This window comes from Microtus pennsylvanicus, chromosome 14 (genome assembly GCF_037038515.1).
Source record: "Microtus pennsylvanicus isolate mMicPen1 chromosome 14, mMicPen1.hap1, whole genome shotgun sequence".
In the NCBI taxonomy this organism is placed as follows: Eukaryota; Metazoa; Chordata; class Mammalia; order Rodentia; family Cricetidae; genus Microtus; species Microtus pennsylvanicus.
In genome coordinates, this window is record NC_134592.1 from 41,599,238 (window position 1) to 41,625,620 (window position 26,383).

The 26,383-nt window shown below is 45.9% G+C and overlaps 1 protein-coding gene across 1 annotated transcript in view; it reads right to left on the reverse strand.

The window, feature by feature from the left end:
* Prkch (protein kinase C eta) overlaps positions 1-26,383 on the reverse strand; it is a 204,377-nt gene that overhangs the window by 176,689 nt on the left and 1,305 nt on the right. The gene's annotated exons all lie outside the window — the stretch shown is intronic.

The following is a 26,383-nucleotide window of genomic DNA, read 5'->3' on the forward strand; positions in this document are numbered from 1 at the left end:
ATGTTTCTCACCCACCCAACCCTTTCTGGTCATTCAAAAATCTTCTTTCCAGCAACAGATCCCAAAAGTATGTAAACCTGGACCACATGGGTAGTCAGGTGTCTGTCCTGGCTGTGACACACCCCAGGGAGACATGCCCTCTCCCATGAACACAGCCTCTTAGGAGGCCCTAGGAAGGAATGGTGTTGACAGAGCCAGAGGGCTGCCAATTGTCTGAACTACAGTGGGGCCTTCTCTGAGGGAGGAACAGGAAGGACCCGGGCATTCCCCTGTGGGCTCCTCAGCTCTCTTGGCCCTAGATGAATCAACTTTGAGATACCAGCGAAACACCCTCCTTCCAGGGCCTATTAACTTCCTCCCTTCATCCCACTGCCTCAGCCACGCTCATTAAAGAGTTCGTTGACCTGTCCCCTGGAAACCTGGGTTCTCTCTTTCTTTCTGTTTCAGCAAAAGCGGTTGTCTCCTCCCTTGTTGACTGAAGGCAAAACCCTAGAGGGATAAAAGCAATTTTAATGTCAGCACTCTCTGCCAGTCTGAAATGCAACGGAGGTCATTCATGGTTCTAGGCTTCTGGCATATAAACCAAAGAGTGTCACGGAGGCCTAAATATAATGTCAGGGACCTAGCACCTCCTCAAGAACCCACAGTCTGTGTCTCTCGTTTCAGCTTCTGCTTGGCACTAACTAGGACATTGAGATTAAGCCAGAGTCCAGAGCTTCACTAAAACAGAGGTTTGGAAAATCACCTATACATGCTCCAATTGTATCCACCCCAGAAACAGCATGGTGAGACAAGTAAAGCAGGGGTAGCTGTCACCAGAGCCACCCAGGGTTCCAAGGACAACCAAAGAAGGTACAGAAATCAGCACTGACTAAGTCATGCTCCACAGAGCCTTGAAGACACTCAGAAGAACATCACCACACAGAGACTGCTTAGAACCACAGCGGCCCATCCCACCATCCCAGGGAAAACAATGAAATAAAAAGAAAAGGCATTTTGTAGGCCCACCAGGGTTTATTTTCCCCTTTTCGTCTGGCACAAAGGCATTGAGGTGACATTGGAAAAACCAAAATCCCTCCACTGTTTTCAGGATGTCCACCCTCGATTTCTCTTCCCATCAGTCCCTGGTCCTCAGATCCTCACTGCCCAGCCTCAGAAAGACACAATCATCTGGGAGCTGGTTTCAAAGAAAAAAGTAGCCAAAGTGAAGAGGTGGCTAGCTTCCCAAGCCATGCCTAGACAACGCTGACCAGGACTGGTGCACAGGAGGCAGCCACAACTCCAGCTAAGGTCGGGAAGGAAAGGCGGGGGCTGAAAAGCAAGTCGCTTAGATATCTGTCTTCTTAGCGGCTGTTTGGGTGAAGTCCAGGGCTGCAGGAAGACTTGAAAACAAACCCACACTAACAGAATGGGTTCACAAACCACAAGCAGGCAGATGTAGGTGCCTGCTTCTGATCACTGTTGTTGAGAAAGCCCTCTTCCTTCACTGGGCTCAGCGTGAAGCCCCTGGAACACTCACCAATTCAAATCTCTGGGTCACCGAAGTGGGCATGCATCTGCTTCTGCTATCAGACAAGCTCCACTTTGCGTTGCCTCATGTCTATGGCTAGCATAAGTCAAGACAGATACCTGCTCCAACCAAGCATCGGACCTGGGACCAGGCTATAAGTCAGTGCTGCGGTGTGGGTTTAGCATGGACAAAGCCCAAGTTTTGGTCTCCAACACCAACCAACAACAGAAGCAGTGAGACTTTTGGCAAAGTGACAGTTAATTTTGTTTATTTATTTATTTATTTATTTTGGTTTTTCGAGGCAGGGTTTCTCTGTAGCTTTGGTGCCTGTCCCAGAACTAGCTCTTGTAGACCAGGCTGGCCTCGAACTCCCAGAGATCCGCCTGCCTTTGCCTCCCGAGTGCTGGGACAGTTAATTTTGAAATATTTCCAAAGAGAATAAAACAGCCCAGCACTGCAGGTGGGGAAATTCCACACCACCCCAAGTCGCTGTCTGTGCGCCTAACTCCACGTTGCACAACTGCTTGTGCCAATACAATCAGTCATGACGTTGCCTACTTCCTCGTTGTTTGATTACAAAGAATGAAATCAAGCCAGAAGTGGTGATGTATGCCTGCAATTCCAACACTTGGGAAGTGAGACGAGAGGATAAGGAGTTTGAAGCTAGTCTGGGCTAACACAGTGAGCTCAAGGCCAGCCTAGGCTACATAGCAATACTTTGTCTCAAAAAAAAACATAAATTAAAAATAGAAATATTGTTCAGGATGGTAGGGCACACCTTTAATCCCAGCACTGAGGAAGCGGAAGCAGGAGGATGACTGTGAGTTCAAGGCCAACCTGATCTATATATATCATTCCAGATCAGGTAGGGTTATAAGAGACCCTGTCTGGAAAAAAAAGAAAGAAAGGTGGGTAGGTAGGTAAATAGGTGGGTAGGTAGGTGGGTAGGTGGATGGTTAGGTAGGTAGGTAGGTGGGTAGTCAGATGGGGAGGTGGGTGGATAGATAGGTAGTTGGGTGGGTGGGTGGGTAGGTGGATAGGTAGGTGGGTGGGTGGGTAGGTGGGTGATGGTTAGGTAGATAAGTGTGTAGGTGGGTAGGTGGGTAGGTGGATGGGTGGGTGGGTAGGTAGGTGGATAGTATTCAGCACAGTGTTAAGAGGTGGTATACCCCAGGTTAATTTAATTTATCTTATCCTCTCATTTACTACTTTAAATTGTTAAGAAAACCTGGGTGCCATCCTGCCAAACGTTCCTTGAACAAAGCAGGCATGTCCATCCCCAGCACTATCTTATCATCATTACAGAGGCATATATAGGACATATAGTGACCTTCCTGCCCAGGGATCCATCCTACAAACTAGCCTGGGGTATAACCTTAAAAGGCAAATATTCAGTAGTTCACAGCCCAGCGTCCTGCTCAGTTGTCCCAGTTCTGGGGCAGAAATCTTGTTTGTGTATGTGTGTGCATGTGTGTGTGTACACATGCATAAATGTGTCCATGTGTGTGCCCATGAGTCCTGGGGAGGGTGAGCGCATGCAAACACCACACACACACATACACACACACACACACACACACACACACAGAGAGAGAGAGAGAGAGAGAGAGAGAGAGAGAGAGAGAGAGAGAGAGAGAGAGAGAAGCTTGAAGTCAACACTGGATGTCTTCCTCTACCAGTTCACCTTATTTTGTGAGGCAGGCTCTCTAACTGAACTGGGAGCTCACTGGTTCTGCTGGTCAGCTAGTGAGCCTTAAGAATCTACTCGTCTCTGCCCCCAGCTCAGGATTACAGACATGCGCCAGCGCACTTGGCTTTCATGAGAGCGCTGGGAATTCAGCCTTGGGTCCTCAGGCTCGCACAGCAGGCATTTACCCACGAGCCATCTCTCCAGTCCTTGGGACAAGCATCTTAACCTCCCCAGGCCTCCGCTGCCTGGTGAAGAGGGGGATTATAATATGATCTATAGGTCTCTAGGGAGCTATGAGGATTAGATGAGTTAATGCATGTGAAGCACTTAGCCTGACACCTAATTAATCTTCCCCCAAGAAGCTCCCACCTTGGCAGACTAGCCCAGCCCAGCCCGGCCGGGCCCACCCCCTCCATTCATCTCTCTCTCCTCCCTCCTGACACTGCAGAGGCAACACTGCAGGATGCTTCTCCTCTTCAGTATGCACAACCGGCAGTGGTTTCTCCACCATGGTCCACTAATCTGTGGCTTATCCTTACACAAATACTGAAAGGTGTGCTCTCTGCGTGGAAAAGGGCTACAGATGATGTGATTCTCTCTTTCCTTGAAGTCTAAGTTAACACAGCCCAGACAAACCAAGCACACTAATGGCTGGGGGAGTGAACTCAAGCGACTTGGAAACCCTGGTTCCTTCTAGCTTCAAAGGGACAGCAGTCACAGTCTCCAGTGGGACTGTCACTAAACAAGCCTCCTGGAAGGGCGTTTGAGGGGAGGTCATTTCTGTGAGAATAATTCCACACAGGGCACCCTAGAAATAGTGGAAAGAGGGAACCGATTAGTTAGGAAACAGACTAGAAAAGGGAAGTGAAGGCACATGAGCACAGGGCCACTGCTGGGACAGAAATAGAAAGAAGGCCTCTTAGCAAGCTTCATAAGGTCACTCGAGTCGGGAACTGAGAAACCAGCATGTGAGGCAGGGAACACTGGAGTCTAGCCTCAGCCACTCACCCGAGAGCTCAGAGCCATCGCTATATTAAAACACATACAAAACAAAAAAACCCAACTTAGTCCTGAATGACCACTGAGGTTCCTCTGGCTTATGAAGTTAGCAGTTTGGACCCCTGAAAGTGAACAGTCACACAAGCAGACCTTGGGAGAAAGAAGAATCGCCCCCAGAAAAGGTCAGCAAGCCAGGCCAGGGGTCATAAGTACAACTGACCATCCAATTTATCTCATTCATGAGCAAACGAGTACTGTGTAGACCTGCCAGCTGTCCCAGCTGTACCTACAGCTGTCAGACGGTCCCGCACCAGGCTCCACGGCCCGCTCCCAAGGCATGCACCCAGCACTAACTACACGAGACCCGCTCACTTTTTGTCTCTTAGTAAGTTTTACATAAACATTAAGCTCTTGAACAAATGAACGGGGAAAAGGGAAGGGATGGAGGCAGGGGATTAAATTTGTCTCTAAAATGTGTGTTCAGTATGTCACGCCAATCACTTGGGTTATTTTCATAGGAACACCCAGGGCACGGTGAACCTCAAGCCTGCTTTTACTTCCTTCATAGGACACATCTGTACTGGTATGACTGAGCAATGCTAGGTACCCCAGTCCTGCTCCCTATGAGCTTGGTCACACTAGGTGACATTTATTTCCCTCTCTTGCTACCCATCCAGCACCGTAAACAATGGTGGCAGTGGTGCTGGATGTCATTAGCCATCTTGGTGCCAAGGGAACTGAAGATCAGCCCGTTCACTGCCTCTGTGAAATCAGGCTACCGCTCTTCTGCCTCGAACACCCGAGTTACCACCCTTCAGTGACAGGCTCTATGGTACCTCACTCTATGTGCTCACCATTTCGGGATAGGGGGGTGGCTTCCTGGGAAACAGCACCGGAAATCAACACCCAACAGGGCATGCACCATGGCCTGAGGTCATCGTGCGTCAAGGTTCTGGTGGCACACGACTCACACTTGAGAACCGACTGTCAAGGCCCTAGACCTCAAATAAGCCAACAGCCCAGGCTCATCTTTCACACGCAAGATACACACCTAGAAAGCATTTGTTCTGAATATCCCGGATGAATTCCTTACTGTTAGGAGCAATTCTACTCATTCCAGCCTGACAAAGGCATAGACAAAATGCTCAAAACTTCTCTGTACTCATACATATTTTTAGACCAATTTTTACATTTTTGCAGGGTGTCACAGGATGTTACATAATGAAACCTTACTCAAAATACTGCTTCATGACAAAAGGCTAGATTTTAGCTCTCACGCTGCGTTTGACGGAAGGAAAGGGGGTAAAGGAATCTGTCACCCACCCTGCTTTCTCTACTTCTTGTTTTAGCTTCACTGCAGAGCAAATGAAACCTAACAACCTAATCCTTCCATTGTCTGAGGAGAGAATCAACTGGTAAGTCTTCTCTACCCAGTCCCGTGTCATATTTGTTGGTCACCGTCCCAGTTTGGTTCTTCTTGCTGTGATGAACACCATAACCAAAAGCAGCTTAGGACAAAACAGGTTTATTCTATCTAAGGTTCCGTGTCAATCACGGGGGAAGCAAGGGCAGAAACTGCAGCAGGCACCTAGAGGCAGGAACTGGAGCGGAAACCATGGAGGAGCGCTACTCACTAGCTTGCTTCCCTGGCTTGTTCAGCCTGCTTGCCTTTGTTCTACAACCCAGGGCCACAGAGATGACACTGCTCTAGGGACCTGGGACCTCACAGACCAATCATTAATCAAGAAAATGTCCCTACAGACTTGCCTACAGACAATCTGATGGAGGCATCCTCCCAGCTGGGGCTCTGTCATTTCCAGATGCAGCCGGGTTGAGTTTACGAAGCCTGCAGTCCCCATGACTCCAAAGGCTTGACCTCTGTGAGATCTCTGAGCTCTCACCTGGGTTAAAACTGTTTGAGACTCGTTCATTTCTTAATTGGAGTTGTATTAAGCCCTCTCTCCTGGCAGTACACTAGGCTCCAAGCCAGTCCTTTGATTAATCAAGCCCCAAACCAAGTCATTTTGGCAACTGCTTCACTGAAATTTACTGGTAAAAGTGAAGTCCAGGCACAGGGCCTCGGACCTGCAATCCCAGCATTGGGAGACTGAAGCAGGAGGATTACAATTTGTTGGCCAGTCAGATCATGGGAGAACCTGCCTGAAAAAAAAATGATGACAATAATAATAAAGAATTGAGGAGAATCCAGGCTCCCTTGTAAGCAGTAGGGGGAAGTAAACACAGAAAGCATATCTAAGGAGGATCAGAGGAAAAAGCCCTCACTTAGAACACTGTCTGGTCCACATAGAAAACAGGACAAAGTCACCTTCTCCAGAACTGAAGCTCCCTGGCTGTGTGGAAGGTGATATCACATAGTCCTTGGGCCCCAATGCCTTATGTGCACTCATGGGAAAGGGGAAAAAAAACCCATCTTTCTGGATGTCAATCTTCAATGAACCAATAAGGACCTCTCATTATCAGTTCTCACGTGGCAACAGGTAAACCCTGGAATTTAAGACACCACGGTGGACCCAGAACCCACTGGAAAATTCACACCGAGGAATGGAAAGATCTGTTGTATCTTCACCGGGGGACGGCGACGCCTCCGCCCTGTGGGTTTTGTGAACAGCCACCGCGGTGACATTGACAAAGGGCAGAGTTCCTGTGGAAACACTTACAGTGCAATACGTCTGATCAAGCTGGGTGTTCGAAAAGAAAAGGCTTCGCCCCAACAGTAGGAAGTACTGAAGCCCATCAGAAAGGCAGGTCTAGAGCCAGTAGCTCAAATTCCAGCTAAGCCCAGCATTAACCGCCCATAGGAAGAGATAAAAAAAAAGTCTATCATTAACTGAAGGACAAAGCTTGAAGACAGGCAGGATGCATTCTGGCATCTTCAGCCCTCTGAAAAGGTGTTTACTGATTAACTCATAGTCAAGGGTAGCTCTCCAAGCCTTGTCTAATGCTAGGATGGCAAGGCACAGCCACCAACACTGATGTGCATAAGGGGAGTCACCCTATGCTTTAAAAACTGGGATCCGCCTTCACCAGCTGTCTACGTTCACTCAGTAACCAGCTTAGGTTTAAGCAGGGTCTTTCACTTGCAAACGAGTTTAGCAGTTTTGCTCAGAACAGCCGGACACCTAGAACTCTCTGGCCCTCCCGAAAGTTAGCCAAGCTGTACTAGTGCCTAGAGGTAGGTATCAGGACTGACAGCCCCAGAGGGCTACATCTCCCAGCTACCACACACGCTTCTGTCAGCTCCAGGGAAAGAAGAAAACCCTCTCTCAAGCCTCCCTTCAAGGTATCCTATCCAACCAACATCTCCTCGGCACAGCCAGAGGGGCAGCTGTGTCAGGAGTCGAACTTCCGCCTGCGGGAAGCCAATTTCCGCAACAGTGTGGACTAGGCACGGTTCCTTTCCGAACACGCTCAGCTAGTGTCAGTCTGATGAAAAGAAAGGCAGGCCAAATTCCAGGTGTTAAAATCAACTCCTCAGAAGGAAGAGGAGGAATGGTGTGCGCTTCTGCCTGGCTAATATCCCCTGCCTCTAGAGACCCCAGAACCCACTTTCTTCAAAAAGTCCTCCCTGGGTGCCCAGGGTCACAACCCCCCATTTCTCTATAGACCTTTCTGTCCTAAACCAGTCACCAATGATGACATCATGGGCTAAGCACCAACCCGCTCTCCTGTCACAGACAAAACTGATGTACACGTTGGGGAGGGGGGTTGTGCTCAGGCTTGCTTGGGGGTGCTCGGCAGAGAGTGACATTTTTTCCTGCCGAACCTCCTTCATCCCTCTCTAGCCTCATACGGGTCCTCTGCCCTCCTCCTCCAAGAGTTCCTAAAAATGAAGTGAACAAAACATGAGCAAAGGCAAGAGATGCTAATCTGTGTATGAGCTGGGAGGTCAGACATGCAGGAGGTGGAAGAGAGGTGGCCAGGGCCAGCCCATACGGATCGTCCCCAACAGCCTGAATGTCACAGGGGAAGGGAAGCAAGAGGCTCTCCAGCAGAGAAGTGCTTACGGCTAGCACAGAGGAGGATTCATCTGAGACAGCAGAACCAGTCTGTGAAGAATGGTTCTCCAGCGATTTCACTAATCCACACCCAAACTATTCATTCAGAGATCACCTCTATGGTCTGTCGATAATCCACACAGGTGAGGAGGATATCCAAAAAGTATGATGCCCATGGAGAAGGGACATCTGCACAGGAAGCAGTTTGTAATCCAATTTATCCGAATCTACCAATGAAGTGACGTGGGGGAAGAAGTGAGGGAGAAGGAAATGTTCACAGTGACACACCGGTGACAGGAGGACGGTGAGTGCGCCCTGATGAGCATGCGGGGTTAGCGGGTGTTCCGGGGGACCTGTGCAGAAGCCCATTAGCCTCCCAAGCGGTAAGTGCGCCCTGATGAGCATGCGGGGTTAGCGGGTGTCCCGGGGGACCTGTGCAGAAGCCCATTAGCCTCCCAAGCGGTGAGTGCGCCCTGATGAGCATGCGGGGTTAGCGGGTGTTCCGGGGGACCTGTGCAGAAGCCCATTCGCCTCCCAAGTGGTGTGCTCTTCTGCCTGCCTCAGGTAGGAAACGCATGCGTCCCCCTATTCCTAATCCTGTTGGGGGGTCAAAGAAGACACAGCAGAGAGTCCTTTGCCCTCTCTGAACCTTCCCATTTCTAGGCCTCAGCGGGAAAGATGGTCCGCAGGGCTTCGGAAGTCCCTGGTGCAAAGGCGATACAGTGGAAAGCATAAAAGATGACACCCTTGGAAGATGTAAGACAACAGAATAAGGGTAAAACCCCAAGGAGCACCAGTACTTGTGATGTCTGATGGGTGGCGGAGAAGGTGAAAAAGGAAAATAAGCAGAAAAACACCTTAGCGGTAAGCACTGGAGAAACACAAAAGCAAAACAATGCTAGAAAAAGAAAGGAGCCACCGAGACACAGAAGAAGGAGCAACCAACAGGACGCCGTGGGCATGCCTGGGCTCTGTCGGAGCAAAGACCTCACACCGCATCTAAGCGACGGCTGAGTGCTGTGGAGATGTAATACAGAGACGACTCCGGGCAGTTTCTCTGGGGGAGAGACGGAGACACACTGTAGCCCACCTCGGAAAGTCAGCAAGCCAGGCCTAGACAGGGCTGGGTCACTTGTTCAGCCAAAGCTGGAGAGGCTGTTTGGGAGGCCTGCATATGCTTCTAAAGGAAGGAAATGAAGGAGGAGGGAAGGCTCAGTCTAGAGAGAATACAGAGGTGATCCCACAAAGCAGCCGGGGAGGGTTTGCCCAGGTGAGGAAGGTGGCCCACCCCAAGGCTGTCAGCAACTGAAAACAAGGCTACAACAGAGTACAGTCTGCAGGTCAGTGAAGGGGTTCACCCTGTGGACGGACTCGGGCCTTCTCAGAACACGAGCACATTCCCCACAGAGAGTCCACGTGCCGGCAAAGAACCCCACTCTCCCCTGTATTTACTCTGTCTCTAGGCTGGGACCTTCCCCAACAGTGGCCTGGGTGAGAGAAAGGTCAAGAAGAGAAGGGTCTGCCTAAGCCCTAAGAAAGCGCGCTGGTAGGTGAGGAGCTCGAGCTGAGGGGGACGGCTAGTCTTCCAGTTCTCTGGTAGGTGAGGAGCTCGAGCTGAGGGGGATGGCTAGTCTTCCAGTTCTCTGGGGCAGTTTCTTCCTGTTGACATGACCTCCTCTGACACACAGCTGTTTAAAACTATAATGCAGGGCTACTGGCTCCGTGACTCCGTGGGCAGAGACACTTGCCACCAGGCCTAACGCCCTGAATTCAATCCCTGGGGCCCACATAATGGAAGGAGAGAATGCATTCCTACATGGAAACATGTGCAATGACACACAGGTGACACACATGAGTGCGTACACACACACACACACAAAACCCATGACACACAGGTATCCACAAGTGCGCACACATCATACAAAATAAATAAATGAGTGTAAGTCTTAAAATTAAACAGTGATACCGGGAAGAATACTGACGAGAAAGCTCATGCGACATCTCCACAGGAACCACTTTCCAGGATCTTCTTTTTTTTTTTCTATTTTAAAGCAAAATTGGGAGCCGCAATGAGTGACGTACAAATGCAACCCCATCCCTTTCGGGGCTGACACGAGAGAATGGCTGGAAGTCACATAATCAATACCCACATAATGAGCACTATAGGGAAGGACCCTGCCTAAAAGAACACCCCAGGATTGTTTAAAAATTAATAAATCAAATTTTATATGCGTAAGTTTTACAGAGCCACATTATAACAGCATCAAAATGACCCCTGAAAAGCTCATTTCTGAAGGGAAATGCAGGCTGGAGTACTGAAGCAGCAACTTGAGGATGTCTGGGAGACGAGGAGAGCCTGAGGACCATGAGTTTAAATGGGGACCATCTCTTCACAGCTGTGCCTCTGTGTAGCTTATGCCTCTCACGGGTGTCCTGTTCTCCCGAGGCCCTTAAGATATTTTGGGCAACTGATGCAATGAGCAATGTTTAACCTCTAACTTTTCCTGGTTTGAAGTCCATATCCTACCACTCACGTTAAAGTTATTAACATTTTATTGGAAGGGCCAGGAGTTTTGCAAGCCATTCCATGCACCATTTACACCTATTTACACAGGCAAAGACTGAAAAGCACCTCTGGAACCATTCCCTATTAACTATTCCTCGAGGTTCTCGGGACGTCACACATGCCCCACCCCTAAAATACACGAATGTCTACATCTGAAAGATGCGTTTCTAAGCGGAACCTTTCGGCTCCTGGAGTGGAGATGGTGGTGCTTAGGTCCCCATTCGCACTCAAGAATTGAGATGATCCCAGAAGTTTTCCTTTCTGCAATCCTTTACAGAGTCTTACCAAGTAAAGACACTTTAGCAGATGCTGAGAAGAGGCTGAGGGTCCCCGGTGTTCACACAGAGAGCACTGCTTGGGGGCTGAAAATAGCAGGGTCATCGACCAACATCAGGGCAAAGAGCCGCAAACACATTCTCATTCATCCCAGACATCTGCCCCAGCAGCGCCCCAGCAAATCAATACATCCACAATCCAGGTACAGGACACGCATGATGAGAAGCCAAAGAGGCCCAGCAGGGACTCCAAACAACCCCTCACAGAGACTTCTGAACAACTCAGCCAAGTACAAACCTTATTGTGCCCTCCTGGAGAGCAAATGAACTTTTGTTCTGAAATTTTAAAGGAACACAGCTCAGAAAATGCTAATATAAAATCAACAGAAACAATGAAGACCCAGAACAGGTGTCCAGACCACAGACAGAAGTACAGATGATCATACTCAAAATGAGAGCTAATAGCATTTCAATTTTTCTGAAAACTCCAGCCAGAACTCTGGGGGCCCTTGATTTCTTCCATAAACCCACATCCAAACGGTCCACTTTTTAAATTGTTGTCTCCCCGCTTGAAAGCGTGACTGAACAATGCAGCCCAATGAACATTAGACTAAAAACCATCTTTTATCTTCAATTGGAAGAGGCTGTTTAGAATCATTCACCTTAATTGCAACAGTAAAAATGTTTGCTTCAGCTTTTCAAAGGGCTCCTTAAGTCCCCTGCGACTAAATACTCCAACCTTGTTTCTTCCTGGTTTGTTGATTTGCCTAACCTCGAGTCTTCAATATGTCCAGTACTAAATAAAGCAAAAGTCTTCATTGACAGCTTTCCACCAACCAGACTGGGTCAGCTTTGCAGCCATATACAACGGGAACTTTGTCTTCCCATAGTCCTTGCAAGAAATCTTGAGGGTGGACAGTTGTACAGAATGTACCGCCAATCCCTAGGAAGCCATCTTTCTTAGAGGTAGCTAGAAGTACCTATTGATTTCTTTTTTTTTCAGATTTATCTTTTGTGTAACTTTATTTTTTTTGTGGTGGCACACTCCTTTATTTTTTTTCTTTCTTTATTTATTGGTTTTTTTAATTTATTTATTTATTAAGGATTTCTGCCTCCTACCTATTGATTTCTATTTCTCATCCTCAAATATAAAGCCAAAGAGGAAAGTTGCACTCAAAAATACCTGGAACTCTAAAATTTTTGTGTAAATATACATAAACTATTTTCAACATAGACAAGAAAAGAACCTGGGCTCTTAACTTTATACATAAGTACTGAGGGTGGAGTAGTGGCCGTGATGGTGGCTTTAACAATAAGCTTTGTTTTCCGTGTTGGTATATATAACTGTGCTAGAGGTTTACATAAGTCCATCCTGAATTCTCAAATGACCCTGAGAAGTGGGCACTGACAGGATAAAAAGCTGAGGCTAGGGACTGGGGAGGTGGCCCAGTGGCTAAGGTGCTTGCCGTAGCGTGCAAACATGAGGATCTCAGTTTGGATCCCCAACACACAGGTAAAAGGCTGCAGTGTGTCTGTGCAATGTAATCAAGGGCTGGGAACCAGAAATAGAAGGCTCCATGGCTCCCAGCGCAGCCAGCCTCGTCAATCAGTGAGTTCCAGGTTCAGTGAGAGACTGTCTCAATCTGGGGGGTGGGGGGTGGAGAGAAAGAGAACCACAGAAGGAGATATCAAGGTCAATTTTGGCATCTACTCTACAGGAAGAATCACATGCACACACACGCACACTCACCACAAACACAGACACAAACGAACCACACATACACACACACACACACACACACACACACACACACACACACACACATATATATATATATATATATATATATATATATATATATATATACCACATACACATCACAGAGACACACAAAAACACATCAAGATAAAGAAAGGAAGGAAGGAAGGAAGGAAGGAAGGAAGGAAGGAAGGAAGGAAGGAAGGAAGGAAGGAAGGAAGGTGGGTGAACAAATGGATGAACAGACAGATGGACAGACAGCAGACTGACTTGCAGGAGTTAAACAGTTCAGCTAACAGGAGGCAGAACTAACAATGGAACCTGCATCTGGCTGAAACCCAAGCATCGCCCCATGATGCACTGCTCTAGGTGGCAATTGTCTGCATCTGTGCATTAATTAGTCCATGAGGATTCTGCATCCCAACTTACATAACCTGGGCAAATAAATGCCCATGTGTCCTTTTATACTCAACACAGACTAAATGGATGTTCCAAGGGAAGGTCAGAAACATTAAAGGAAATATCATTTAAAAAAATTGACCTTACCCAAAACTTTTCAAAATTATCCAGAGCTAATTCATAAAATTATAATCAAGCAAGAGAACTTTCAAAAGTAAGCGAGGATAAACTATATATAGTTATTCTTAACAAGAATCTTATTTGTGTTAATTAATTAATTCTCACCTATAAATTCAGTTTTATTAACAATAACCACCTAAGGGTCCTATCAATTGTAGCACTGCAATACAAGTATCCTGTCGCTTTAAATTATTAAAGCCTTCCATTAATATTTACAAGTTCACAGAAAAAAATTAATGAGAAAACTTAAAATCTAGAACAAAGTTCAGACTCTTGTTTCTTTCTCCACCCATCGCTCAGCCTTCAGAGATGATGGTACTGAAGCAGGCAGACAGAAGCAGATCCTCGGGTTTGATAAGCAGAGGCTTCTGTTAATGTCATCTGAGAAGCAGCCACAAGACTGCACCTCCCCCATCCTGAGAAACTTTCTCATGGCCACCTTAAAGTGCTGATGTCCTAAAAGCAACCTTCTGAGTGACTTTTACTGGCTGGTGTGATTCTTTTCTGAGTGTCCACATACCCATCCCCTCAGCAGATGACTAGCAACCGAAGCTATTGGTTCTTGGGGGCCTACTTTGTACTGGGCTTGTTTGTCCTAAGGTCGCCAACGTTAGCATCCCTCCCTAGAGAGGAAAATTCACAGCCAGAGATGGAAGTGACTTGTCCCTTGTCACACCTGAAAAGCAGCAGTGTTCGACAGTGACCCTGAGCTGGTTGGCTCCAGCTCCACCCTCTTTACCATCCTGAACTGGGTATCACACAGCAGGCGGTTCTGTCTCTGCCTGGGACCCTTTCTCTAACCTTACACTTGTTTGTGTCATTGGTCATGACAGAGATGTCATCTTGTCGGTGTGCTCGTGTCTGGCCACTCTGGACAAAACAGCTAGACTCTTATTTAATACCACCCTGTTTTAACTTCCCAACTTGAAGCCTCTGTAAAATTTGTTATCGCCTGGTCATTTGCTTCCTTGATTTTTTTTGTTTTTTTTCTTTGTGTGTGTTTTGTTTTTTGTTTTCGAGACAGGGTTTTTCTGTAGCTTTGGTGCCTGTCCTGGAACTAGCTCTTGTAAACCAGGCTGGCTTCGAACTCCCAGAGATCTGCCTGCCTCTGCCTCCCGAGTGCTGGGATTAAAGGCGTGCACCACTGATGTGGGAGTGTCATATATCAATCTGTTGATTTCATTGGTTAAGCAATAAAGAAACTGCTTGGCCCTGATAGGTTAAAACATAGGTGGGAGGAGTAAACAGAATAGAATGCTGGGAGGAAGAGGAAGTGAGCTCAGAGACGCCATGCTCCGCTCTCCCGGGCAGACACACGCAATGAAGCTCCAACCTAGGATGGACGTAGGCTAGAATCTTCCTGGTAAGCGCACCTAGCGGTGCTATGCAGATGATTAGAAATGGGCTAAATTAATATGTGAGAATTAGCCTAGAAGAGGCTAGATAGAAATGGGCCAAGCAGTGTTTAAATGAATACAGTTTGTGTGCTGTTATTTCGGGCATAAGCTAGCAGGCAGCCGGGGTGCTGGGGACGCAGCCCTGCCGCTCCTATTACAACACGCCACCACCGCCCGGCCCTTGATTTTTTTTTTTAAGTTACTATTTTTGACACAATCTCAATGATTGCGATTACAGGCATGTACCACCATACCCAGTTTCTGCTGTGTTTGAGACCAGTCGGGGCCTACTGCCTGCTAGGCAAGCTTCTACCAGCTGAGCTCCATTCCCCTACTATTGACGTCTCTCTGTGCAGGCAGCAGCTCCGTGAGCTAACAGTTCTGGGTCATGCATGCGCTGCCATATGGACCCCCTCTGGTACACGCCTGGGCACACAGTAGCGCCTGGCAAACGCCTGTGAGCATTCACACTGCCTCTACCCCACACTGAGGGCAGTGGAGAAAGAGTGTTGGTCAAAAGTGCAGAAGGCCAGATTCTTATGTCATCTCCCACTGGCTGTGGGGGGAGGGGAGGGCTCCCAGATGCTCCCCATTCAGCTCAATTTCCAACATCATTTTGCTGAGTGAAAAGTACCCAGGCTATAGCAGACACCCCCTCCCCCCCAACTCCAAAGGTAAGAGAAAGGCAGAATTGCCACCTACACTGATTTGGCTCGTGCTGACGGCCATACACCACAATACCGCTACGGCTCCCAAAGAATGCAAATGATTTAAGCACAGTTACAGAACAGACAAACCCTGTTTTATTTCACAGGGGAAAGTTTAGATTTTCAGAAGATACCAAACCAAGGTCACTCAACATGTCCTAGATTTACTCTTTTTTTTTTTTTAACTTTTTATCTGTTGCAAACCTCAAAGCTCCCGTTCAAATACAGAGGCTTTTGAAAATACTTAAATAACATGACCAAATAGGTCCCAAAGCTGGCTATTATCTACGATAGTCCACCAGGAGCCGGAACTCAAGGGAAACACGGCTTTTAAAGCAAAAGCTTAAAATGTATGGCTTCCCTTCCTTTTTAATGGCCAGACTAAGAGGAGTAGAGGTGTCTTCCAACACAAGGGAAAAAACACTAGAACCACACCATGGGAGTCAGGATTAATAAAAGCCTGAGTTGTGATACATTTCAGTTGGATGTTTTCACCTGACGCTCTCTATTATCCAGAGTCAGGCGCCGGGGACCACTAATCAGGTGACATTATTCCCGGAATGTGGTCAGAAAAAGAAGCACACCCAAATTTTTCCAGAAACAAGAGTCTGTAGCTTTTACCAACCAGGTCACTGAAATGGTTTCTGAGCCATCTGCTAAATCTAAAACCTGCTCTCAACTCTTCCAGCCACCAAGAAAGGCAGACAAACAGGGCAACATGTCCAAGAGACTAGAGGCTGGTAAATAAATGAACACTTTTCCATTTAGCAAACCAGCTAAAACATGCATGATTTTTTAGGTGCTATTTCAGGAAGAACTTCAAGGTTTGAAACCTATCTGAGCACTGATTGATCTCCAGAAGGCAGAGTGCAGTATAGTCTTCACGTCCAATGGGACTACAAAAATCAGAGGCACTTAACCCACACATGCCTCTGATGTCACAGGCAGCCAAGGCAAAGCCCAGTAAGGAATCAGAAGCCACACCATGCCACAGGTACACAGACATGCAGGGACAGCGCTGGACATGGGATAATCATGACTTACACATGAAAGCACAGACTGTGGTCTTAGTTTGTGCAGAGAATGCAGCCTGGGTCTGAAATTGAGTTCCCGGGGCCGGATATGGAACATGCTCACACTGGCCCCAAATGACTTGGTTTATTAATGCAATTATAAGGGGCTTGTGCTGACCGTGGTTCCATCCTCTGGCAAATTTTAACCACAAGCACAAACCAAACACGGCTGGTAACCAGCTCAGCATTCCTCTGCCTGTGAGGTCAGATGTGTACAAGGGTAAAATACAAAACCAAAGGAACTTTCAAGAGGGCCGTAAACAGCAAAAGCACTTCTGGTGAGTTGCCTGTGAAGGGTTTTTCTATCACCCAAAGTCCCCCGTGCTTTGCCAGCCAAGGCTCTGATTCACGGGGTCCTATGGAAACGGACCGGCTTCCTAACCGGGATGGAAACTTTTGGATGGTACTCAGCAAAACTTCCTGCCTTCCAGAATTCCTCGGCACAGCACTGCAGTGCTGCGATAGCCAATACCCTTGGGCTCCTTCCTTCCATCTAATTAAAGCATTTGTCCTGCAAGTGATTTATTGTATCTGTTGTCTTCTACGGTGGATATATAGACTGGGGGCTACAGACACTTTGAGACTGCAAAGCTTTAATCACCCTGCTAATGAGAATGACTTCTATCAAAACCTCCCTCTTCGTCCCTCCCTCCCTCTGTCCCTTTGTCTCACTGTGTCTTTGTCTCTCTCTGTCTCTATGTCTCTCTCTCTCTTACACACACACGGGGGCGGGGCGTGTAACAGGGACATAACTTACAAGTGCCCCATGGAACAAGAAGTGCATTAGTGTAAATTAAGAAATACAACTACATGGCCTGATTTTAAGCCAAGGGAAATAACACCGACATCATTGTTGATGCCGGACAGATCATCCACACACAGGATAAATCCTCTCCAAGCCTGAGCAACTTAGATTTGAGGCCAATTTAATTCTTAGGAATCACTTACTTTGATGAGGTAGAATTCATATTGACTTCTTAAAACCAAGCCAGGTACTCCTAAAGGGAGGAAATGACGTAACTGCCTAGAGCACAGAGACAGAGGCTGTCCATAGGGAAGAGTCCTCAGGGATAGCCTGGTGCAATTCTCTGGTGATAGCAGCCAGCAAGCTGACACTCTGATCAGTGGAGACTTGCCTGAGATCCCAGCTGACAAGGGACAAAGTCACACGCTGAGCCCAGTTCTTCTGACTCCCATTAGAGCACAGTTCTCATATATTCTGTAAGCTGTGGACTAAATCACGACGCGGTGCTTGCCTAGTATATGCAAACACTGGGCTCATTCCTCTGCACTATAACATAATAAAAATCAAATGCAAAGAGTCTTCTAATGGGGTAGTTCATACAATACTTATTTCCCAACATCATTACTGCGATGCCAGCTTCCCTGAACAGGACACAATTCTATAGACCTAAAGAGGTTATCTAGATAAATATAGATGTATATTTATAAATTACTAACTATCTTAATAAATCGAAGTAAGTACATCTTTATACGTATACACAGCATACAGATATTAAATGTTCTCGAGTTTGTGTGTCACACTTCCTGTGAGCCATCAAAGCTTGGGCTCGTCCCCACATCCTGAAAACAAAGGTATAGGCTAGAGTGTCACCAACTCCAACCCTCCCAGGACTGAGAAGGCACTGAGTCAAAGGGCTGCTTCCAGAACAGGGAGTGGTGGAGTCTGTGGCCAACTGGAGTGTCAGGGCACTAAAGGGCTTCCGTTTCTGTGTTACAGCATTGGTGCCGAGGGAGTACACCTGCAGGCTGTCTGCAGGCCTGTCAGCTGCCAGCTCACCGTGGTAGTTCTGGGCCAGGCGAAGTTTCCGCTCAACCACTAGGACTCTCTTACGACATTCAGGATTCAAATACAGAGTTGACTACCTTTCTGCCTGTGGGAGTCAGGAGTACTTGCAGGTTCTTTACAGATAACAAAACTTAATTCCTTTCCATAGTTTCCAAAGATGGAAACACCTCTGAGGGGTCAGAGGTATTGAAGGCCTTTCACCTGTGATGTCAACTGGAGAGCATCGTCAGATCAGAGTTCCCATTCCTTTTGAGGAAAGATTTTTTTTCCCTGTCATTTGAGCAAAGCAGGGATGGGCCACATCTGTTCCACCCACTGACTCTTAAAGGCACAACATCAAGCCGAGCCCACAGTTCACCCTCCATGGTGGGCATGTCCAGGTGGACCTTGGCATTTCAGATAGAAATGTGTCTGCTACACTACTCATGACCAAAGAAGAAGATGCTTAGTCACCTACCCACAATAACCCTGAAGCCAAGGGGAATCGAAGGAGCAACAAACCAGACCTGGGCAAGTCAGAGAAGGTTCTCTGGGATAGTAGTGTCTGCCACGAGGCCTGAAGCATGGATAGGAACTAGCACAGTGCACACCGATGCAGAGATGGAAGGCTCTCACACTCAAGATTGTGGACCTGAGAGGGGAGACTCGTGGCTCAAGGGGGAAAGAGCAGCAAAACAAAGGAGCACATCCCTAACCAAAGCAGAGACTTTAGGCTTCTCTGGTCTGGCTTGAGAAACCAAGGAAGAGTTTTAAGTGTCTGGGTGGCAACTAAGAGAGGCCAATCTGGACATCATAACAGTAAGAATGGCAAGCAGTGGGTAAGAGCTGATATTACTCGGGTTCCATCTTTTTCTTACGTTCTAATAAGAGGGAACTTCGCCATCAACATACAAGGGGAACATGATAGTCAACGACCATGTTGCATAAAACAAAAAAAAAATTACACAGAAGACCCCAGGTACTTCTCTTATTCTAACTGCTACCCACCTCATAAAAACGTGCCCACTTCTGCCACCACACGTCTCTTTTCCAGACGCTCTCCACACAAGGCAAAGATTCAGGCTCCACCCACCAACCTCAGCAGCTCTCCAAGGCTGAAGTTGTGTACTTCTTGGGTATGCCTTCAGATTTAACACTGGGCTGAGAATTTGCAGCTGGGAGAAACTACCAGTATTTATTGGTATCACCAATGCAAAGGCCATAGAGTCTTGGAATGCATAAAGCAGGGAATCTTCCATCTGCGTTGGTTCTCTTTCTATTGCTGTGATAGACCATGACCAAAAGCCATCTGGGGAGGAAAGGGTTTGCTTCATCTTGCAGGTAGCAGTCCATCACTGAGGGCAGTCAAGGCAGGAATGTGGAGGCAGGAACTGACACACAGGCCATGGAGGAGCTCTTCTTGATGGTTTGGTTTTTTATAAAACTCAGGATCTCCTGCTCAGGGGTGGCTGGGCACTCCTACACCAGAAAACTAGCCAGCCCACAAGCCATAGCATTTTCCATTCTGCTAACATATTCAATGGGCATGACCATCCAACCCCGTCTTTCAAGCTCACATGGGTATGCCATCAATAAACAGCTACAGCACTGATTGGCTTAGAAGATGAATGACATGTTTGAAGAAAAAGATATTACCAAAATGCATACACATCATTTGCCCCAAAGTCACATGAAACTTCTTTTATATATTCATTTTGTTTCTTGACGAATATCTAGTGTCACGTACCACAGACTGTTCACAGCGCTGGGGTTACAACAGAACCCTGCTTCCCAGGAGTTTATGCTCTATAGAAGGAAAGTGGGCAGCTAGCAGCATAGCTCTGTGTTAGAGAGACGAGCTTGCCCACATGAAGCCCTGGGTTCAATCCCCAGTACTGAAAAGGAGGGGGTATAGTAAAGCAATTGATTAACGAAGTGATCTCAGAGAGTGGCAAGCACAGTGCAATTAAGGATGACCAAATAACATGGCAGGGAATATGCTCTTGAGAAGGGTGGCTATCCATCCGAGCCATAACCTGCATGACAAAGCAGCCAGCCCTCCCAGAGCACAATCCATCTTCCGGGGAAATGGAAGGACTAGACAGCTAACCCAGACACTGGAACAGACCTCCCTGGAGATTCTAAGTACATTCCCCTAGAACACCGCAAGCCAGTCAGTGTTAGACACTCCTTACAGCTGTCTCAGAGGGGGGAAAAAATCAATCATGGGAGTGAATAACTGCACTACGAAGTACAAAAGAGGATAAGCCCAGTGGCAGGAAATAGAGAAAAATTTGGGTGTAAAAAAAATTCCATGCCCCTGGATCCAGCAATCAAGTGAAAAAAAAAAGAAAAAAAAGAAAGAAATTAAAAACGATCAATGACTGCCCACAGGTAACCAGGCGGCTTCACCTGAGAGGACTATCAATCTGGTGTCTCAGAGAGAAGCTGAGAGAGCCGCTCTCCATGGCCACACAGAACAGAATGTCTTCAGGAGGTTCAACAGGAAAAGAGCCTGGGATCCCGCCAAGCGGGTCCTTCCTTCCTGAGGGGGTGCCAAGGTCTTTCCATGACGCAGCCTCCAGCTCCCCCTGCCCTCTTCGCACCCTCTACACGCAGCACCAAGTTTTAGATATCAGGGCTCGATTTGAAAAGTCAGAAAACAACAGCAAATAACCCCGGGGGGTGGGGGGTGAGGGAGAGACAGTGCCTTAAGCAAGCTTTGGATATTCTGAAATTCAAGAAATTATACAAAACAAACAAGTTCTAGAAGAAGCAGAAAATAAACGAGTGACAATTGAGAAAATGAAACTGTCCCAAGATGAGAAATTAATTAAATAAATTCCTCTTATTAAGTTTGGGTTTTCTAGGCTTCTACCGTGAGGAAGCAATGCTGTCTCCCAGAGCCAGAGCTGGCTCGGTTCCATCATCATTAGCATCCTTTTACACTTTCAGCAAAGTAAAGATGACAAATCTTGACTGTTTTTCCACAGTCAAGCAGACTGTATGCTTTCCTGAAGTACGACTGAGATCTATACAAGGCCTGTCTATCAGGTGCACTGCTTGATAAGCTTTGGTGTATCTAGGTAAGTGTGAACGCGCCATCACTGTCAAAATAGTAAAGAATTCACCTGTGCTTCCATTATATTTTGCCTTTCCCTAATTCCCAGGCACCCAGGGTTGCACTTCCTGTCACCAGGGACTTAATTTCATTTTCCAGAACTTTGCACACGTGGAATCATATATGTTCTTTTGGGGGGAGGTGGGTGTGAGAGAAGTTGATCTGGCCGAGCCACAGAGAAGAATTCCTTGGCGCCTCGGCCAGGTTCCTCCGTGTGCCACTGATTCATCGATCCGTCTTCGCTGGTACGAACGCACCACCATTTACGTAAACATTCATCTTTTTTTGCACGTGAACTTCCAGTTTGGGAGCCATCCCAGACCAAACTGCTGCGAAGGGTTGTGCACAAGTCTTACTATGCATGGCTTTCTCTCTCTTGGTGAACATTTAAGGGTAGCTAAGCCATGCAATAAGTCCATGTTCACTGTTTTAAAAGACAGCCATGCTGCTTTTCAACAGGACTGCAGCATTTGACATTCCTAACAGCTGTGTGGGAGAGCAACAGTTGCCCCCTTCCTAACCTACGCTTGTTATGGGCGTGGCTTATCCAGTGGGAACATACTGATATATTTGTTGGGTTTTGTTTTCATTTTCATTTCCTTAGTGATTCGGACTACGGAGTATATTACAATATACTATTTTCTACAGACGTACTTATTCAAATACTACCCACTATTAAATTGCACAAGTTGGGATATTCTCATTACTGTTGAGATTTTAGAGTTATTGCTGCAAGTGCTTTGCCTAATTTATATTATGCAATAATTTACTCCCAGACATTAGCTTATGTTTTCATGTTCTTGGGAACCTTTTAAGAACTAATTCTTACGTTTTACAGAGCTCGATCTTTTTAATAATTGGGGTTAGAACTTAACTCAATACAATAAACGCTAAAATCAGTTAATGCAAATGCTTCAATGTGTTCTTTTGAAAAAAATAATACAGGTCCTTTATAGCTCTATATAAATCAGTATCACTCTATCAATTTCTATGACAAGCCTTACTGAGATTCTGACTGAGTCTGCTTTAAATATACTGAATATTTTGGAAGAACAGAGTTCTTAATAATTCAGAGTCCTCCCAGCCATGAATACATCATACTCTCCATTTACTTAGATCTTTATTACAGCAATGTTTTAGCATTCCCACTGGAAAAAAAATGGCTTGCGTCTATTCTATCTAATTCATCCAATTTCATCTTCAAATTTCTTACATGTGATATTTATAATTTCAGTTTCCAATAGTTCACTACTACTAATAATAATAATAAAATACAATTGATTTTTGTTTTTGTACATTAGCTTGGATCTGCAAATCAGCTAAACTTGATTGTTGATCCTCCAAGCTCTTTTTTTGGCAAATAAAGATGGTTTTACTTCTTCCTCTGTGATCTGAAACTTCCTTGTTGCACTCTTAGACGGTGTGGAAAAGGAGCAGAAAAGCAGAAAGAGCACTGCCCTTGCCGTGTCCCTCGTCACAGGGGAACATTATTCATTCTGTCACCACTAAGGCCGTTTGCATAGACGGCCTTTATTGGGTTGAAGACCTTCCTTCCTGTTTCTAACTTGCTGAGCAACTTGATCCTGAGTGGATTGTTCATTTTCTCAAATAGTTTTTCTGTATCTATTGAGGTGATCATACAAGCCTTCACTTGGATGCTGTCCACAGGAGGAGCGCATGGGTAGCTCTACAAACATTGAATTGGCCTTAGAGCCCTGGAAATAGCCCTCAGTCGGTTATGGTGTACTATCTGCTTGCTATGGTGTTTGATTTAGTTGACTGCAATTTAAAGCTTTTGCATCTAAGGTCATGAGGGATGATACCTGCCTGCAGCTGTCTTGTTTTGGAATGCCTTTGCTGTGCTTTGGTATTGTTTCAAATAATGAATTACTTCAAATAATGATTTAAGAGGTTTCATTCCCTTCTATTTTCTGAAAGAATGTCTATAGAGCAGGTCATAATGCATAAATACATAATATAAGTTAATAGGAAAGCCACCCGGGACACTGAATTTGTATTGTTGACAACTTCTAACTTAAACACAATTAGTTTAATGATTATAAAACTACTTAAGTTATTTGAGAGTAATTGGCAGTTTATATATTTTAAAGCAATTTGTGTATTTCATCTAAGTTATAGAGCTCACTGGCATAACCCTGTTTATAACTTGTGCGTCTCTTCCTTTATAATGTTAGTAGGCTCTGTAGTGATGTTCTCATTCCCGCTCCAAGTGGTGGTAACTTATATCCTGTATCCTCTCATCTTCATCATCCTGGCTTGAGGCTTATCAATTGAAAAAGAGAAAGACTCTGCTTTTTCATTGTTGGGTTCCTGTTTTCCACTTCGCTAATTTCTGTTATCTTTACAGACTTCCTTACTCTTAGCTCAGTTTGTTCATCGGGTTCAAATCACAAATCAGTGATTTGGGGTCTTACTAATCTCAGTGTCTGATGTGATTAATTTCCATTTAAGAAGAATTATACCTGTATCTTTTCACCTTCATTTATCATATATATATATGTATATATATATATATATATATATATATATATATATATACTGAATAAAATGAGCATATGACTCATAAAAATATGTCTATTTCACACCAGACACGGGAGTAGGCACCAGGCATACATTGTCTTAAAATGGACCTTTCCCCTCCTCCTGCCACTGAACACCAACAAGGCTGTACTAAAGCTGATATCACCAGTTACCTTCTTGATACTTGGGAAGTATCTTGGGCAATGAAGCACAGAGGATTTCCTGGTTTACTCTAGTGAAAAAGATGGTGTTTTATAAACAAACTCACGGTTACATCCCTCTCTTATGATCCAGTAGTTGCTAGATTTTTTTTTTACTGTTTTTATTGCACTATATATGTTTTCTCCGCTCCCCTCCCTCTCTCCCTCTCCTTGCTAAAATTTTTAGGTCAGTAATTTGTAGTTTTACTTGTAACCAGTATAATTTTTATTCTCCCACTTGAGTGAATAAATTATACACTTGGATTTGATAGGGAAATGTAGGTATTTCTACATTTCTTCCGTGAAAGATAATTTTGAAGAATGTATTCCATGTAGTTTCACATATTTTCTTTATTTCCTTTGAAGATTTATTTTATTTTATTTTTATGTGCATTGGTGTTTTGCCATGGCTGTTGGGTCCCCTGAAACTCGAGTTACAGACAGGTGTGAGCTGCCATATGGGTGCTGGGGATTGAACCCAGATCCTCCGGAAGTGCAGTCAGTGCTCTGAGCCACTAGGCCATCCCTCCAGCCCCCTCATATATTTTCTTAACGAAAAAAGAAAACACTCTAGTCATCCTACCCTCCGTTCCAAAACACTTAGACCATAGGCCAGATATGCCACCTGAGTGAATATAATTCACGACAGATCACCGGTTCGGACATGGTTGAGATGCTGGCCCTATCTTACCGTTGATGATTTCCAGGATGCTGTCAGTGGGTCCTATTAAATGTCTAGGCGAAATTTTAAGCAAATATAGATTTTTTTTGAACTTTAATTCACATTTAAATCTTCCTCCCCTGCAACAATAAACAGATCTGTGTTCCTACTAGTTAGCTAAGCCTACGCAGAGGTTTCATCGTGGCCTCATGGCTAGGTCTTCACTTCTGCCCCATGTTATCAGTCTTAACTACTTTCTCTGTTGCCCACGAAGTCTGTAAGTACCAATGCTGGAGTCCCGCTCTCAGGTTCCTAGCTAGCATGTTTAAAAGTGGTAGTGTGTAAAAGCTCCCATGGGACTCAAACCTTCAGACTAATCTGGGCTGTCTCCAGTAAGATGTGCCTATCATGGCTGACGACCAGCCTGTCCCACCATACTCCGGCACCTAATTCCTCTGGAGATTTGCCCCCTAACTCTCAACCAAACACTACTTCAAAATTCTCATGCTTGGTTCAATTCTGTGTCCAGAAATTCACAGACAACGTGTAAACTTATTTGGAAAGTTGAAACAAAAGGGTTGTCCCCAAGTTCCCGCCAACCTGGGCTACTGTGTGAGAGACCCAAGAACAAAGTTAATTTTTAACTGTATTTTTATCGGATCCTATCTAAATTCCAGCTGAGGTGAAATTAACCCCATAATTTGAGAACTGAGGTTAAAAAGTCATGGATTTTTTTTTCTCACTTCTATTTAAAGGACGGGACCTTTCAGGTCTTTGATACTATTATAGAACATATGGTAAAATTAACAACACCCCCAAAGCATAAAACACATATCTCCATCCTGTCCCGTCGCTTGTGAGTTTCAGTCACCTCGGGTTCCAAACCCATTCCTGTCAGAACTGAGGCCATTATTAAACTTAGAGTCTTCAAGGCACGCTGCATTTGCCAGACCACTTCACTGTAATTATCATTTCAGCATCTCAGAGTGAGTACAATAACCCCAACATCACAAAGACAGAGTGAGGATTAGGAAATAAGGGCGTTTGGCACTGTGTGAGGCACTCTAGAAATTTACAGTAGAAATTCTGTCTCCAGGGAACTATGGGAACCGGGAGGCATGTAAGAAGTTGCGCGCAGCTACATGTCATCGCAGAGGGAAGACAACCAAACCTAAGGTGCTCTGGCCACCGCTTCTCAGAAGAATAATTTGGAAACGCGATTGCAGCACCCATGCACCCCAGGCTGCCTAAACTTAACTAATAGCTAACACAGAGAAGCTTCACCTCCCCCCCCCCCCACACACACACATACATACGGGGTGGTAGGGGGGCGCTAAAGAAAACTCTGCCAGGCTGCAAAGCCATGCACTCATTCTGATCCCTGCCAGTGAAGCTTTTGTACCTCTGGGATGTAATGGATGTGCATGCTGAAACACGTGTGCACGTCTGTGTGGCTGAACCAACATGCATCCATAAACACTATGAATAATACTCGCGAGA